The sequence below is a fragment of the Hylobates moloch genome, unplaced genomic scaffold (genome assembly GCF_009828535.3).
Source record: "Hylobates moloch isolate HMO894 unplaced genomic scaffold, HMol_V3 SCAFFOLD_2, whole genome shotgun sequence".
Lineage (NCBI taxonomy): Eukaryota > Metazoa > Chordata > Mammalia > Primates > Hylobatidae > Hylobates > Hylobates moloch.
This window is the reverse complement of record NW_026652277.1, coordinates 122,160,200-122,177,806: the sequence shown is the minus strand read 5'-3', so window position 1 is coordinate 122,177,806 and position 17,607 is coordinate 122,160,200.

Genomic DNA, 17,607 nt, shown 5'->3' with positions numbered 1-17,607 from the left:
CCAGTGTTAGAACATAGCAGCAATAGTTTCTACATTCTTGAGGTTTAACATTTAGTAGGGAGATTACTATATATTCATGTGACTGCTCCCACCCTGAAATCCTACTGCTACTCCACAGTCCTTTTGCTTATAGCTAGAAGGTTTCCTCTGGCCTCCGTCTAGATTATGGTTAACAGCATTCCCAGAGAACTTGATTAAAGAAATGCAGTGTTAGGTCTGGTACTGAATAGATATCTGCACTTTATTAAAAAACCAAGTTGATTTTTATGCATTTTGGAGTTGGAGAAACACTTTTTGATGGAAATCTGCATAGCAAAGATTCTCATAGTTCTCCACTTCTTTCAGGCTTTTACTGAGATTACTTTCTTAATTTTAATGGAGGACCTTGCTTTTTATGCTGACAAGATGTTTCAGACCCTTTGGTATGAGTTCCTTCACTTTACTCCTGTTTACCTGAAGAGCTCCATCTATGTTGTGACTTCCCCTTCTTTCCTTCTTAACTCATGGTCTGCCTTTTGCATAGGCAAATGTTCTCTTTGACCTCTTGATGTTATTTCCTCTTTCCTTTGTCATAAACTTACTCATTGTAAGAAAAAGTTACTCATTTTCTTTACCTACATTTGCCATTTCTCCATTCTTCAGAACTGTTGCTCCTTGTCTTCTAGATAGGACACCTTTCTCTCACACTGAAAATCTTCCCTTGATCCTTCTACTCTTCAAGCTATGATTCCATATCTGCATTGCTCTTCACTATGAGAGAAGTCTTGCATCACTTCCTTTATTTCTTCACCACCGATTAACTTTTAGCTCCTTGAAATCTAGATTCTTCCTCTACCCTCTCTATTAAAACAAATCTTCTGGCAGTCAAAAGTGGACATCTGATTGCCCCATCTGGTTCTTGATTCTCATCTCCTCCTCCCTATGTAGGACCACCTTCAATGAAGCTGCTTACACTTTTTTTTTTTTTTTTTGAGACAGAGTCTCACTCTGTTTCCTGGGCTAGAGAGCAGTGGCGCAATCTTGGCTCACTGCAACCTCCACCTCCCAGGTTCAAGCAATTCTCCTGTCTCGGCCTCCCTAGTAGCTGGGATAACAGGCGTCCACCACCACTTCCAGCTAATTTTTGTATTTTTTGTAGAGACGGGGTTTCACCATGTTTGCCAGGCCAGTCTCGAACTCCTGACCTCAGGTGATCCACCCACCTCAGCCTCCCAAATTGCTGAGATTATAGGTGTGAGCCACCATGCCCAGCTGTATGTTTTCTTTGGCATCTATCAACCCCATCCTGACCCCTTGACTCTCTGAATTGATAAAAGAACAACCTTAGACGAATTAAATTTCACAGAGTTTAATTGAGCAAAGAAAGATTCATGAATCTGGCAGCCTCCTGAGCCAGAGTAGGCTCAGAGACACTCCAGTGCAGCTATGTGGGGTATATTATTCTGTTCTCAGGCTGCTGATAAAGACATACTTGAGCTTGGGTAATTTATAAAGAAAAAGAGGTTTAATGGACTCACAGTTCCACATGGCTGGGGAGACCTCACAATCATGACAGAAGGTGAAAGCCGTCTTATATGGTGGTAGGCAAGAGAGAACTTGTGCAGGGGAACTCCGTTTTATAAAACCATCAGATCTCATGAGACTCACTCACTACCATTAGAACAGCACGGGAAAGACTCGCCCCTATGATTCCATTGCCTCCCACTGGGTCCCTCCCATGATACATGGAACTGTGGGGGCTATAATTCAAGATGAGATTTGGGTGGGGACACAGCTAAACCGTATCACAGTGGAAGAAGATTTATGGACAGAAAAAGAAAAGTGATGTACAGAAAATGGAATTGAGGAACAGAAACTGCCATATAGGTTACAGCTCAGTGTTTGCCTTATTTGAACACAGTTTGAACAGATGGCCACTTGTGAGTGGTTGAAACTCGATGATTGGCACAAGAGTAGGTTACAGTCTGTTTACACATCCAGTTAGGTACAATTCATTATGTAGGGAGAAATCTTTAGGTTGAATTTAAAATATGTAAGGAAACAGCTTTAGGCTAAACTTAATTCAACAGAACACTTTCTTTTGAAATCCTTTCTGTCCTTTTTTTCCTCCTTGTAACCACTAAATATAAGCTTTTATTTCTTTTAAGTGAATTTTGTTGAGGTATAAATTACACATAATGAAGTGTTCCCATTTAAATTGTACAGTTCTATGAGTTTTGGCAAATGTATATACCTGAGTAGCCACCACCACAATCCCACTAGAGAACATTTTCACACTCGATCTTAGCCAAAAGGTCAAGAAGTGGTAGAGAACATTTCTGTCATCTCAGAAGTTTCCCTTGTGCCATTTGTGGTCCATTTTCCCCCACCCTGGGCAAGCACAGATCTGCTTTCTGTCATTACAGATTTGTGTGCCTTTTGTAGAATTCTATATAAATGGAATCATACCTATGTACTCTTTTTTTCTTTGGATTCTTCCAGTCAGCATACTTATTTTGCAATTCATCCAAGTTACCCTGTGTGTTAGTAGTTCATTCCTTTTTACTGTCTAGTGGTATTCTATTCTATCCATATACCACAATAATTTTTTATCCAAATGTAAGTGTTTTTCAGGGCCATCTTCTTTCACTTATCTTTCTTTCAGAAATATTATTTACTTTCATAGCAGCAGACATCATCTCCTTTCATATGGGCTCTCAATCTCTATTGCTCACCTTTGCTTACTTCATGAATTTTAGAATTTTATTTAAAGCTGTGTGCTCAACATCTGTTTCTAGGTTGCTCACTAGCAATTTAACCTTATTATTTCCAAACTAGAACTCCTTTTCTTCTCCATAAAATAATTTCTATCTGGTACCTTGCCCTTACTGTTTCTCTTAATGGTACCTTGTCCTTTCTCTTACCCAGGCAAAGTATGTCCACTTTGCCTAAAAAATTGATTTGATTTTCAAACTCTGCTTGTTCTGTTTTTTATTCTTTCATATCCATCTCTCTCTTTTCTTTGTTTTTTTTTTTTTTTTTGAGATGGAGTCTCACTCTGTCGCCCAGGCTGGAGTGCAGTGGCGTGATCTCGGCTCACTGTAAGCTCTGCCTCCTGGGTTCACGCCATTCTTCTTCCTCAGCCTCCCGAGTAGTTGGGACTACAGGTGCCCGCCACCACGCCCGGCTAATTTTTTTTGTATTTTTAGTAGAGTCAGGGTTTCACCGTTGTTAGCCAGGATGGTCTCGATCTTCTGATCTCGTGATCAGCCCTCCTCAGCCTCCCAAAGTGCTGGGATTATAGGCTTGAGCCACTGCGCCTGGCCCCATCTCTCTCTTTTCTGTTCCTCCTGCCTTCATCTTATTTCAGGTCTTTTTTGAAAATTCTTCTTTCTCCATTTCTGTTTATCCTCTTCCCAGGGTCCACACTTATTTTGCTAAGGGACGGATCTCATGATATTATATCCTGTACAAAAACCTTGTGGTCCTTCCACTTTTTCCTGGAACAAGTGTTAATAGTAGGCCAGACATACAACATTCACAATGTGTGGCTACAAGTGCTTGCTAAGCTGTGGCAAAACATATGGTATATAAAGGAACTAAAGCAGACATGATAAATGGTCTGCAATTTCCCCCTTGGTCTTGAACCTTGCCCCCTTCTCTGCTTCTCTCTTTAGGTTATCTCCCATGACTCAGGAAGCTCATCTAAAGAACAACTAAAAGTCTTGCAAAAATGGGTAAGTACTGTTCCTAGAATTGTAGGAATGTGTTTGCACCAATGATCCTGAACAAGAGGCATGAAAAAACAAAAAACAAAAAACAACAGACTTCCAATCTATTTCAGTCTGTCCCTGTTGCAATAACAAAATACCTAAGACTGAGCAATTTATAAATAACAGAAATTTATTTCTCACAGTTCTGGAGGAACTGGGGGATGGAAGTCCAGGATCAAGGTGCCAAGAGGTTCAGTGTCTCTCTGCTTTTAAGATGGTGCCTTGTTGCTGTGTCCTTTGGAGAAGAAGATGGATGCTGTGTCCTTACGTGGTAGAGGGGACAGAAGGGCATAAAAGGGTCTAGCTAGTTACTTCCAGCCCTTTTATAAGGCACTAACTTCATTGATTAGAATAAAGTCCTCATGGCCTAATTATCTCTTAAAGGCCCCTTTTCTTATACTTTTGCATTGGGGATTAAGTTTCAACACAAATTTTGGGGTAAACACAAACATTCAAACCATTAATTCTGTAGCACTGACAGAGAAACACTTTTATCTGAACCAAATCACAAGAACACATAGCCTACACATAGCCTCTCTTCTCTTCACTCTATGAAGCTCCAAGTCTTCTACCAGGAAGTTACCTTCTACCTTCTTCTCTTCACTCTATGAAACTCCAAGCCTTCTACCAGGAAGTTACCTTCTACCTTCTTCTCTTCACTCTATGAAACTCCAAGTCTTCTACCAGGAAGTTACCTGATCTTCAGGTGTTTTCTGATGCACATCAATGGAATCCTTTTTAACTGCTCTTTAATTATATAACTATTTTTTTTTTGAAAGGCAAAATGCTCCCGTGGTACTTTGGAAGGCGGATCACCTGCCTCTGCAGCCGATGGTTCTAGGAGAAGTGACTAGAAAAGGTAGTATGTTGTGTTTTGGCTGCTTTTTGGTCTTTGTAGAAACTACTGCATAAGAAGGCTCGGTTCAAGTAAGGGCTGGCCATTTTGCAGGTGGAGATGGGAAGCAATAGAAATTTGTTACATAAGGCTCTCTCTGCCTATGGCCTACAATCTAAAAGGAGTGGGAGCTCAGCAGTTTTAAACAAGCCAAATTCTTTTGTCCACCAAACAGCAAGCAAACAGATTGTTGCCAAGGGATTTCTAGCAGGAAAGATCAGGTTAAAGGTACTGGCCAGCCTATTGTTTCAGATGGTTATGGGACAGCTTCCATGAAACTGAGGAAGAGAACCATGGAATAAACACAGAAGTCAGTGACTGGCAGAGGAGAGTGGTAAGTTTAAAACCCAGAAGAGAGCTCTGCCTGAGGTTACTTTTGCACAGAACTGACTGGAAAGCAAATAGATTAGAAAGCTAGTATGTTTTGGGGAAACTGTATTGCCAAAGTAACCAATGATGGGCCTGGAAATTCTGTGATGTTTCAATACCTAACACGACTAATGGGTTTCCTAAACTGTATGAAGAGGAAATAGTCTAAAAATTGTGCAGTTCTCAAGCAGAGCATATTCTCCAACACGCAGTGCATATAGGGCTGTGGTGAAAGTGGAGAAAGAAAATCTTTAGAGCAGATATTGGCCAACTGTGGCCTTCAAACTAGATAAAATAAAAATAAAAATAAATAATAAATAGATCTGGGTCTTGTTTTCTGTGGCCTGGGAGCTAAGAATGGTTTTTACAGTTTGAAAAAATTATAAAAGATAAAAGAAAATAATAAAAAAGGAAAGATATGCAGCAGATACTATATGTAGCTCATGAAGTCTAAAATATTTCTTTTATGGCTCTGTAAAAACAAATAAAGTTTAGCAACCCCTGTCCTAGAGAACAAAGCCAAGGACCCTGGGCAATGACCAAATAGTTACTTCAAGAGAACAAAACAAGGGACTCTGGAAAGGAACAATTGAGGAGCTTAGGTCATGGATGTTGCAGAGAGTATCTGTGGTTCCCATCAAGGAGGATTTGATAGTTGCCATGATTAATTGATCCTCTATTCTTCCCTTTTCCATATGGGAGTGATTAGTGTGGTTTTTCTATTCCATTGCTCTTTATTTGCTTATTAGATGTTGGGAAGCAGATACCTTGTCATTTGGTTTATAGGTCCCTGGAGATTGACAAGGTGCATCTAAACATTATGAGAAGGACAGCATATCACCCCCCAGAATCTGGGCTCTGAACTGGCTGCAATGTCAGAATGGGTTTTGAGTTACCTTTTTGGGTCAGGGAGTGAGTGTGTTCTGTACGTAGGAACAAGGGTTAACATGGAAACTTGATTGGCCAGAGGTTTATTGAATACTATTCAGTGTCAGTTCTCCACTTTTTCCTCTTGAATATGGAACTCTCTGTGTTTTTGCTGGGCACATGGTTGCACAGATAGAGAGACTACCTCTGCCAGCCTCCCTTACAGCTAGGAACAGCCACACAAATAAACTATAGATTATGGGGTGTGAGTAGAAGTAACAGTACATCTTTAAGTTTGCCACTTAGAGAGGATTGTTTGCTGTGGACTTCTATTTCCTCCTTCCTTCTGGCTGAAAAATGTCAAAGTCTGGAGCAACCATGGACTTCATGAGTTAGGAAGATGGAGATTCTCTTCTAGCCCTAGACCCTCCCCTGTGGTCTCTTACAGGAAGAAGAAGTATTTAGTGTCAATTAAGTTCTCAGACTGAATTGCTACTTTGCCAATTACTAGCTGTGTGACCTCAGGCAAGAAACAACTTCTCTAAACCTATTTCTTCATTTATAAACTAAGCAAAACAACATCTATTTTACAGGGTGTTCTAATAATTAAACTTATGTATATATAGGAATTTTTAATTATCTGAAGTAAATCACAGCCATTATTTCATCTGTAAGAATTTCAGTTATATGTTACTAAAAGATGAGAACTTTTGCTAAAATACAACCATGATACCATTATGACAGTCCCTCAAATTGACAAAAAAAATTCTTAAAATAATCAAGTATCTTCTCAGAGTTTAAATTTCATGTTGTCTCACAAAAATGTCATTTTATGAGTTTATTTTGGAAAAAAGTTATAAATTACATATAATAAAAAATTGCCAAACAGATACTTTACAAAAAATTAGCTTTTTAAAAATTTCAGCCCCACAAAGTGAAGACATTGTTTCTTTGTATTGGTGGAATGAAAGATTCCACATCTCATTCTCTTAGCAACTCGGGTTATGACAGTTCATCAAGATGTGTAGTAAGTTTCCTGTCAGCGATCACAACAGAGATTCACTGCTGAAATCCCTACACATAGTTTCTTTCTGTTTAAATAATTTAGTTGTTGCCTGCTGCATATATGGCTTCATCGTTTCTCATCATCTTTAAAGATGACATTGGAGATATTGTTAGTTCCCTGTGGCATATTTCTACTGTTGGTGAGATTAAGGTTTGAAATCATTGTCAAGAGAATGGACTGTATTTTGCGCTTTCTGCCTTTAGCCTGACTATATCTTTGCTCTCTGAAGGCATGTCCAGGGCACCTCTTCAAGAGGTAGTTCAGAGGTAGGCTCTAGGGGTGGGAAATACAGGAAGCAGAAGATGTGGCTCCTTCTCCCTAGGAGCTCATTCCCTAGCTGCGGAGAAAACATACACATAGAAAATGACATAAAACCAATAAAAGCATCACATTCACAACTGCAAAAGCGAAGGACAGACAGAGTTCATGAGTCTTGATAGGGTGCAGCACCCTGGAGAGATCAGAATCAGGTGGGTTTAATCGAAGAAGTCTTTTGGAATAGGTAATCTTGAATTCAGTTTGGAAGGAGCTGATACACATAAATTTGAGTTGAATGAAAAAGGCATTCTAGGTAAGAGGAAAAAAAACAGAAGCAGAAACAAGGAGTCATTAGTGGGGATTGAGTTTCAAATGAGAAGGGCTTGGATTAATGAGTTTTTATTGCATTGGTTTGATGCGAATATAGAATGTATATTAAGGAAAACATGAGCCATGAATGGATATGACTTATGCAAATTTTAAAAACCATCACTTCACTGTTATAGAACTTTTCAAATGTTTCTGACTGCAGGAATTATTATTGTGTAGGCATAGATGTTCTGCAGGCAAAGACAAGGCAAACATAATAGCCTCTAAAATGAAACAGGCACAACATCTGGGGTAGCATATGGGCATAGCATGGGGTAAGCTGACTTGGGCGTAAGTTTAAAAAACAAATTCCAATCTATGTGTGCCAGTTGGTAGCTGATAGAATTTTCTCTACTCATCCAGGAAGTATACAACAGTAATAGAGCCATAGACATGTTGGGCTCTGGGTGTGACTGTAATTCAAATGGAGGCAAGAAAGTCTAAGTTGCTCTGTGTGTCAAGAGTTAATAATAATGATTCTAATTTATAATTCTTGTAATTGATACATACTTTTTGTTATTCAACTGATTTTCACTGAGAAGCTATTGGGTTCACTAATCAATTGCACTTGTATGAGATTTCGGTTCTGAAGTAAGCAATGCTGAGGAAGAGGTTTATGTGCATCCATTTTGCTGGCAAAGGAGAAAGCAACGGCATTGGAGTTTTGCACACAGTGGTGCCTGCAAAACTTAGTCTCTGTCAGAAGTGGTACCAGTACTGTCCTTGCAGTAGAGTTGAATTAGTGGTAGGAATTCAGACTGTAGTATGTGGTCGAAGTGTGAACGAAATGGCAGTTGCCTAAGGCTGCTCTTAAGGGCTGGTTTGGGGTAGTTCTGGGAGCTTTGGCCTCAACCTGGTTTTTCAGCCCTTCCAAAGATTCTGTCAATTACTCAATTTTTAAAAACAAATTTCTTTTCTGTATTTTTCACCAGAATTAACTTCTAATGCTTGCAACTAGGAATCTGAATGTAGAAACTAGAGGGAGAGAGTTTCAGGAGGTGTAGTCCTTTGGGGTTTTGTTAAAGACAGACAGGTAAAAGTGTTCATACTGTTACAGAGGCAGAGCCTAAACAGCAAAATTGTGAAGAGCAAAAAGTTTTGAAGAAAAGTGGCTTCATGTAAGACAGACGCTTGTGGGGGAGGGAAGTTAAGGGAAACCTTGAAGATGGAAGGAGACAATACTGCTAGACCCAACAAGGTGTATATGTATGTTGCGGGGAAGGTGGGTGGGTCCAAGGGGCATGTGTGGAAGGAGTAACATTAGAGAGATTGGGAAAAAATTTTCCTTCCTCCCTTCGTCCCTTCCTCCTTCCCGCCCTCCCTTCTTTCCTTCCTTCCTTCCTTCCTTCCTTCCTTCCTTCCTTCCTTCCTTCCTTCCTTCCTTCCTTCCTTCCTCCTTCCTTCCTTCCTTCCTTCCTTCCTTCCTTCCTTCCTTCCTTCCTCACTCCTCTCTCCCTCCCTTCCTTCCTTTTCTCTCTTACTCCTTTCATGTCTCTTTTCCTCCCCATCTTTCTTTCTTTCTTCCAAAAGAAGAGCAAGGAAGAGAAGAAATTGGGATGATGAGATGATGATGTGGAGAAATCATAAAATTATGAGAGAGGGAAGTGGAGGAAACACAATAATATATAGAATGTAAGAGGATATGCAGGGGTGGTTTTGAGGGTTTGTGGGGAGAGAAATTCTAGGAATTTGTGCAATGAAAATGATAATAGTTAACTAAATGAATAAAAAGTTGCTGAGTGGCAACGTGTTGCAGTTGAGGTCATGGAGTGTGAATGTGAAGTGGCATCACTTAGCCAAGCCTTAAGATTTTCTAACAACCCTAAGAAGTCTATGGCGAGGGATGGGGGAGGAGCCCATGGGGCTGGGCACCGCATCTATTGTTAACAGTATGGTTTACTTGAGATTTGAGATTGGCAATGCTGGGGAAGCCTAAAGAGTAAAAGCAATGTTGAATGTTTTCTGTTTCCTAGAAGTTCTCTTTATCTTTTCCACTCCCCTGTCCTCCCTGTTATATTTGCCTGCAATGTCTTAACATTCCCTTAGTAAATTTTTTCAGTTTTTACCCAATTTCTCTCTCTTTTTCTCCTCCAGTTCACCTTCCATCACTTCTGCTTGTCACTTCATCATATATCTGCCTTGGGCTCCTGCTATTCTTCTTCTCTGGCTAATTCCTCATCCGTTGGCCTTCTCCCTAAAGTTTATTTGATTTTTCTCTTTCACTTTCTCAACTTTTACCTGTTTGTTTTTAATCAACTTACATGCTTTGTTGTTTTACATTTCAAACTTTCTAGTCCTCCAGGGTTTATCCTCTAACTTTTCCCTTTTTTTCTTTCTTTCTTTCTTTCTTTCTTTCTTTCTTTCTTTCTTTCTTTCTTTCTTTCTTTCTTTCTTTCTTTCTTTCTTTCTTTCTTTCTTTCTTTCTTTCTTTCTTTCTTTCTTTCTCTTTCTTTCTTTCTTTCCTTTCTTTCTCTCCTTTCTTTCTTTCTTTCTCTCTCTCTTTTCTTTTCTCTTTCTCTTTCCTTCCTTCCTTCCTTTTTCTTTCTTCTTTTTTCTTTCTGTTTTATTTTGTTTGTTTTTTTAAATCAATGCGTTTCTTTCCTTTTTCCTACTATGCATTTTAGCTCACATTCTGGACTTATGCCTCCCCATTCTAAGGGACTTCAGGCCATCACTTTCCCATATTCTTTGCCATTTCCCACTTATTCTCTTCTTAGTTGCTCTTTGGCTTCCAGACTTGTTTTATTTCTAACTCAACTCAACCTAGTACAATAGTACTTCTCAGTCTAGGTAGGTCACAAATGAATATATGACCCCTCCCTGTTAATAAGACTGTTTGTAGTGGGATATGGGGGAAAACAGCAACAGTAATAAACTTTAACCTGTCATTACTTAGCCTTCAAATCTAAATGCTTCTGCTAAATTTTTAAGTTCTTCCATGCTTCGGCCATGCTTCTCTACAGTCTTATTCTCCATCATTCAAACCTCCTTTAGTCAAATGAGCATCTTCACTAACCAATGAATGTGCAATCTTAATTCCTAAATTCTTGCTGTTGTTCATATTATTTGTTTGCAATTACATAGTATCTGCGTTAGTTTGCTGAGGCCATTACAACAAAGCACCACTGACTAGGTGGTTTAAATAACAGAAATTCATTCTCTGAAAATTCTGGAGGCTGGAAGTCTAAGATCAAGGTGTTGGCAGGGTTGGTTTGGTTTCTTCTCAGGCCTCTCTTCTTGGCTTGTAGATGATTGTTTTCCCCCCATATTTTCACATGATCTTTACTCTGTGTATGTCTGTGTCCTAATCTCTTCTTCTTATAAGGACATCAGTCGTATTGGATGAGGGCCCATCTTAATAAACTCATTTGAACTTAATAACCTCTGTAAAGCCCTGTCTCCAAATGCAGTCACATCTATAAATATTGGGGGTTAGGACTTCAACAATGAATTTTGAGGAGGCACAATTCAGCTCATACAGTATTCTAACTATTTTCCTGTGTGTTGGTTTACTTTGATCAATTGTAGAGGAAGCTCTTTGAGAACAGAGCTTATATTTTTTAATTCTGTATCATCTACAACATCTAGAATGGTTTTGAGTACAAAGGCTTTTAACATGGTTGCTTTCTGAATTATATGCCTCCTATGGCATAATTCACATTACATTTTTAAAGCCTACTTAAAATATAAATTTTGCTCTGAGATTAAATGACCAAGAGGCCTGCTATCATTTATGCCATGCACCAATGATCTGTGCAACATTTCCTCCGGTGTCTTCCTGAGTTGGCAGGAGCCAGCCATTCATTTAAATTGGCAACAGACATGGAAATGAATTTGTATGCTGTCTTACTTGGTAATAAAACTTAAAGTGCAGGGTAATTTGTGATGGTTTGAAGCAGTAATGCAATTTTGGCAAGTCTGCTATATCTCTACAAGACTTACAGTTCGAACATTTTCAAGCCAGTAGGTTATAGACTCTCCTCCTAAAAACAATTGATTGAAACTACCTGTTTCTGGACTTAATCCAATTCTTATTGGAATAAGCAAGGCATAGGTTAAATTTTTGATTGAAGTTTTCAGCATCAGACCAAGCTGGCCTTTTTATATAATTTTTTTTCTGGTTTGTTTTCATCACCACATATAACACTTCCTCTCCTAATTTAAGAGATCGAAGATAATAAAAAGTGTATCCAATTGTAGTTGAGTTTGGAATTGAAACAGTGAAGAAAATAACCTGTGACCCAAGGAAAAAAGTGATGGGAAAAAGAACATAAAATTATTTCACCTTTCCAACTTTCTCTACAGAAATCATGCTCACATTCTTGAATATGTAAATATAAAGCAGTTGGATGTCAGCATGTTAGAGTTAATAGCTTTTCAATAGCTAGCTCTATCTGGAGTTTTAAACCAGGAAAGTAAATATTTCTATATGTAATATCCCCCATCCCAGAATTAATTTCAATAAAGTGAATTCTAAAAAAAAATCTGAATTTATCTTTGTTCCTTCCTTCTAATAAAGCTTTTTCTTAACTTATTCCCAGGCTTTCTATTATGTTGGTGTCTTCGGGTTTAACGATCATTCTTAAAATGATTTATGGTTTCAAAGTTGCAAACCAAGTTTACTAGAATCCATCTTTTCCTGCCGGATAAAATATATTAGACTCCCATGACACCTTCATGTGTTCATCAAAACCGGTAGATTTATTAGCCACCTCCGTAGTAGTAACTCCCAGTGACAGAGTAGTTCTGCTAGAAGTCTTTTCTGGGAGGTTTACCGAAGAGAGCATGCAAATCTTACTTGATTTAATTGGACTCCTACAACCAGCTGTCATTATATTTTCAAGGGATTTGCTTTATCAGGGAGTCGAAAAAGTCATAATTTTCATCAGGTAAAATAATGGTCAATTATTGGTCAATACTTTCTTTCCTCCCAGTTGATGAGCTATTTTTCTGCTTTATCCCCTCAGCTTCTTCCTTGCCAATGCTTTTTCACATTCCCATCCTTCCACCTGTCTGTTACATCGCCCTGAATATCCTCAAACTTTGAATAATCCAACCATCCTAGGTTACTCTTCCTTCTCTCTTATTTCTGGAGAAAATTAGACACCCATCAGATTAGTACAATTTTAAACATTCCTATTGGAAACTCCTAGAATCATGCTATTAACCAGAAATTCCTCAGTCAATACTTGAGCTGCTTTTCTCCCATTTGCTAGAGTAATAATTGTAAAATTTCATCAAATTTTGCTGCACTCTTACCCTAACCCTGACCCTAACTCTCTCATACCCAGTCATTGATCTTGCTTCCTGCTTCAGATAGAAAAACAGAGGCTATCGAATATGAACTGCATGTACTCATCTCCACTGATGGCTGGCCTCACTTCCTGCCCATCACTAGGAACCATAGTCCTTTCATAAAAGCTCTACCATCATTTTGTGCTTCACATTCTCCTCTCCCCCATCTTTTAAAGATGTTACTCTTTCGTTTAATCCTATTTCTGGTCCATCTTCAGTCTCTCTGTCTTTTCAGTGCTACAGATTCCCTTACTTTGGTCTAGGCAAGCCACTCTTGCCTACAGTAGACAATAAGCCTATTCAAAAATAGTGATATTTTCTATCCCTTCATCATATATGATTGTACTTCCTGTTCCCCTCAAAGTTGTATATAGCCATGTGACTTGCTTTGACCAGTAATAGTTGAGTGGTGGTGATGACTTTCACTGATGGCTGGAAGCTTTATGAGCTCAGGTGATACAGCCTCTACACTTCTGGGTCCTTGAAGGGCTATAGTGAAAAGAACAGGTTCCTGCTGACCTGAATTGGACTTGTAATGTACAGGAGAAATCTAGCTTCAGAATTTTGGGGCTGTTTATTACTGTAGAATAACTTAACCTAGACTGGCAAGTACAGTCTTCCTTCCTAAAAATAACTTTCCTGAGACTCTGCTTACATTTGCTTATATACATTTATTTTTTTCTTAACAACAGCTTTTCATGAAAGAAACTTAACGTTATTAACTTTTCCACTTCTCTTTGATTCCTTAGTCCTATTAAATGTTTTCTGACCCCACCACTTTATCAGAAGCATTCTTGCTAAAACTGCCAATAACTTAATTTTCAGATTCAGTGGACTGATTTTATTACCTTACTTGACCTTGTGTAGCACGTAGCACTGCTGACCTTTACAAACTTTCCATAGTACCATTCGCCTTTCATTGTCTTCTTTCTTTTCCTGCCACCTTTTGCTTTTCACGTGGCCTCTCTTCTACTATTTGCTGCTAATGTTGGTGTTCCTTAGCATTCGGCTTTCTTTGCCTCTAGACACTCTCATCTCTCTTGTCATATAGGTTCAACAAACAATAAATTTAGCTATGATTCCAAATCTATATGCAATAAAGAAAATATGTTGCAACATTAAGCTAAGGCATTTTGATTTTCACCATTAACATGAACTTTTCTTTCCCCTCTTAATTATGCTGAAGCCATTTCTTTGATAATGAGGGAGAGTCACTCTTACATAGTGAGCTTCTCCAAACATTTTTAATTGTGAGTGGAGCAACAGCCTCTTTCCCTATGGTCTGTTAGAAAAAGAGGGCTGGCAGCACTTTGGGAGGCCAAGGTGGGGGGATCGCTTCAGCCTAGGAGTTTGAGACCAGCTTGGGCAATATAGTGAGACCCCATCTTTACAAAAAAAATGAATTTCTATAACAACAACAACAAAATAAAGAAAGAAAAAGAAGGCTGGTATTTTATGTATTTGCATGAAAATGGGCTTGAAAGCCAAGTTATATATATAAAGGGTGGATTTGTTAAATTACTTTTAAACAAAAGGAGTTAAACACAAAGGAATCAGATTATTGAATTCTCCTCCTGGTGTAACAAATACACTCCCATCTATTCTAATCTATTCCAAGGCTTAGGCAGGAGGCTGAGCCAGGGAGAAGGATCACACATATAGGAAGAGTTTTTATTCTTTCTTAAATTACCCTTTCTGCTCCTAGGGACTTGCTAAGCAAAAAAAGAGCAAAATGGAGAAAGTGAGCAAGGCTTTGGTATTCCTGCTCCAGGCTTAAAATAGAAAAGGGGATTATTTTAAGGGGACAGAAGGCTTACCTCATCCCTATTGGGAGCTTTAGGATAAGACTGCTATGTAGACCTCTAACAGGTAACAGCCTGAGCATATTTAGGCAAACAAAGCCCCATGATCAGGTGGAGAGAAGAGTCTAGTCTGCCCTGCTAAATAAACCTCCCTTGGTGCAGTCACTAAGAGCTAGGGCTTGCCTTGAGGCCTGCTGTGATGGGCCCATAGCAGAGACTGGGAGTGGATCACTGTGGGCATGATGGGCCAGATAGAGAATAGGGAAGTGACTCAAAGGCACTTACAGCCATGGAGTAACAAGGCAAGGGATGTCATCAGAGAGGGGCCACCAAGCTATGACTAAACCAAAAAAGGAACCAGACAGGAAGTAGACTACGGAAGTTGTAGAAGTCAATAGATGGTATAAATGTACAGAACTTCGTCAACCATACTTCAGAGGACAGCTGACTGGCCTTTTGCTTCCAGTGCCATTATGGTACAGCGAATGCTATATGGATCTGAAGACCCCTTTCACTCTCCTGTTGGGAAGTCACATGAACACTCCACTCCCACACCCCTGATAACAAAGCAAAAGGGTTATGGGAGGGGCAGCTAGAAATGAGAGACTAGATAATCTTAAAGGAGCATTAAAATTAGTTGTTGAAAAATGCTTGATGTCAGATGGGCCATTTAGTTACTCCCACACTATCCCCTTAGAAAGCAGAAAGTAGGACTTGTACTTTCTAAGTACAAGTAGACCAATAAAGAAACTACATTTTATATCTTCATTCAAGTTGTACTGTAAATTAAATTTATAATCCTTACACACACACACACACACACACACACACACACTTCCTTTCTCTTTCATTATATGATTCATAATTCAACTATTTCTAGTTACCATCATAGTCACCTCACATTCAAGACATTCCAAATCCTGTGTCCTCTCTGTCAAAATCTGTCCCATTTTAGCAAACTTTCTGTCTCCGTCAATGGCACCACAAAACATAAACCAGTGGCCTGTTAGTTTCTTATAATCTTGTCTCCTACTCACTCTCCCTACACCCTAGTCACCAATTCTGTAAACCCAATCTCATAATCGTCATTGCTTTCATAGTCACTATGGAGAGAAATAGTGTTTATAGAACTAGGAAAATAGATACTCTTTAGGCTTTCACAAAAATGAAACTGGTGGCCAGTGTTTTGCAGAAAGTGTGAGAGGAAAAGGGGAACTTGATAATGTCTATGCCATGAAAAACAGAGAAAACTGGACCTTTAAAGTTATGTATGTAATAAAAGTATGTAACATGATGGCATGCAAATCATACATATGAACTTCTCGACAGTGGCCAACTCTACAGAAAAGAAAAGAGATGGAGGTAGGGGAGCCAAAATATTTTGATTTTTAATAAGAGAAAACTGATATGGCACAGTATTTGCCTATGTTAAATCTGGGTGATGACATAGTTGTCTATGAATAATTCATTATGCCAGAGTATTTTATACAAATATTAAAATCTTGGTATTGAGTTATTGAACAATGGCAGCCATAAAGATCATTACTTATAATTAGTGTTAAACAATGGTTTCAACACTTATCACGTTTGGCTGATAGGTGGTAAATAAAAATTTGTGGTATGAAAAAAGAAACAATATATTCATAGGATGGGAATGGTGTGGGATTCAGGAAGGGGAGCTGCCTTTCTTAAGGCAATTTAGTGTGTTAGAAAGAACAAAGATTTTGGTACCATGCAGACTTGGTTTTAAAACTCAGCTGTGACCTTTGTGACCTCAGGAAGATTCCTTAAACTCTGTAAGCTTTGAAATATATATATATATATATAGATATATATATAGATATATATATATATCTATATATATATATGAGAAATGATTAATGTAACCCTTTCTCTCTCTCTATATATATATATACTATTCCTCACTAAATATTAATATCTTTCCTGATATTTTAAAGAGGCTTGTGAATTCTTTAAACACAAAAATTAGAGTGTTCTACTAGGATAATTAATGTGGCAAAAAGTTGTATTAATTGGGATTTGTACTACTTCATATATGGGAATGGAGCTATTAGAAGTCTAAGGCATGAATAAATTATCTTCCTAGTTCTTATACTGAATGGACCATATAAATAGTTAACTCAACATTTTTCTTATTTGAAACATAAAAGTGGCTAGGAAGTCCATGACCTCCTAGAGAAGAGAAGCTGGGTTTTATTATTTTAATGACGAAGTCAATTTTACAGTTAATTAAATAAAATTCTCTTTACATATGGATCCAACTAATTTAAATCAATCCCTCTATGTCCCTTGTAATATCCCAAGTAGAATTCCTCCAGCTATTGGCATAGATGTTTGGTCCAGGTGGACACAAATGGGAAGGTCATCAGCTTTGACTTCTAGACAGAGCTGACTAGCTCTCTCCAGCTAGTTGAAGTAGCTTCCATCACAGAAAGAAGTCTTAATAAGGCAAAGTTGCACAACTGTTTCATAGTTCAGATTACTCTTTCAAATCCTAAGGACAGAGTAACCATCCATGTGAGCTTACTTGCTTTTCATACCTCCTTAGTAATGTACCACGTCAATTAAAAGTTAAATTCGTGCAATCAAATGAAGAAATTTACCAGTCTTTCAAACCAGCTTAAGATCTGGTTTCTTGGTTCATATGAAAGTTCAAAACCTTTCTGAAGTGTGGCAAAAGACAAGTAGGGTATGCTGATACTTATTCAGGTTGATAGTCTTGGTGCCTGACTGAGCTTTCAATATTCAGTGATTTAAATAAATGAATGAACTCAGAGACAGAGCAGAAAGAGTGTGGGCAGAAATCTACCAACTTCAGAAAACACAGAGAGTAAGGGAAGCACAGGCAGCTTTCCTTCTGCGAATGGGTGCAGAAACAGAGTCCTTGATGTTGGGCTAATAAGCAAGCATGTG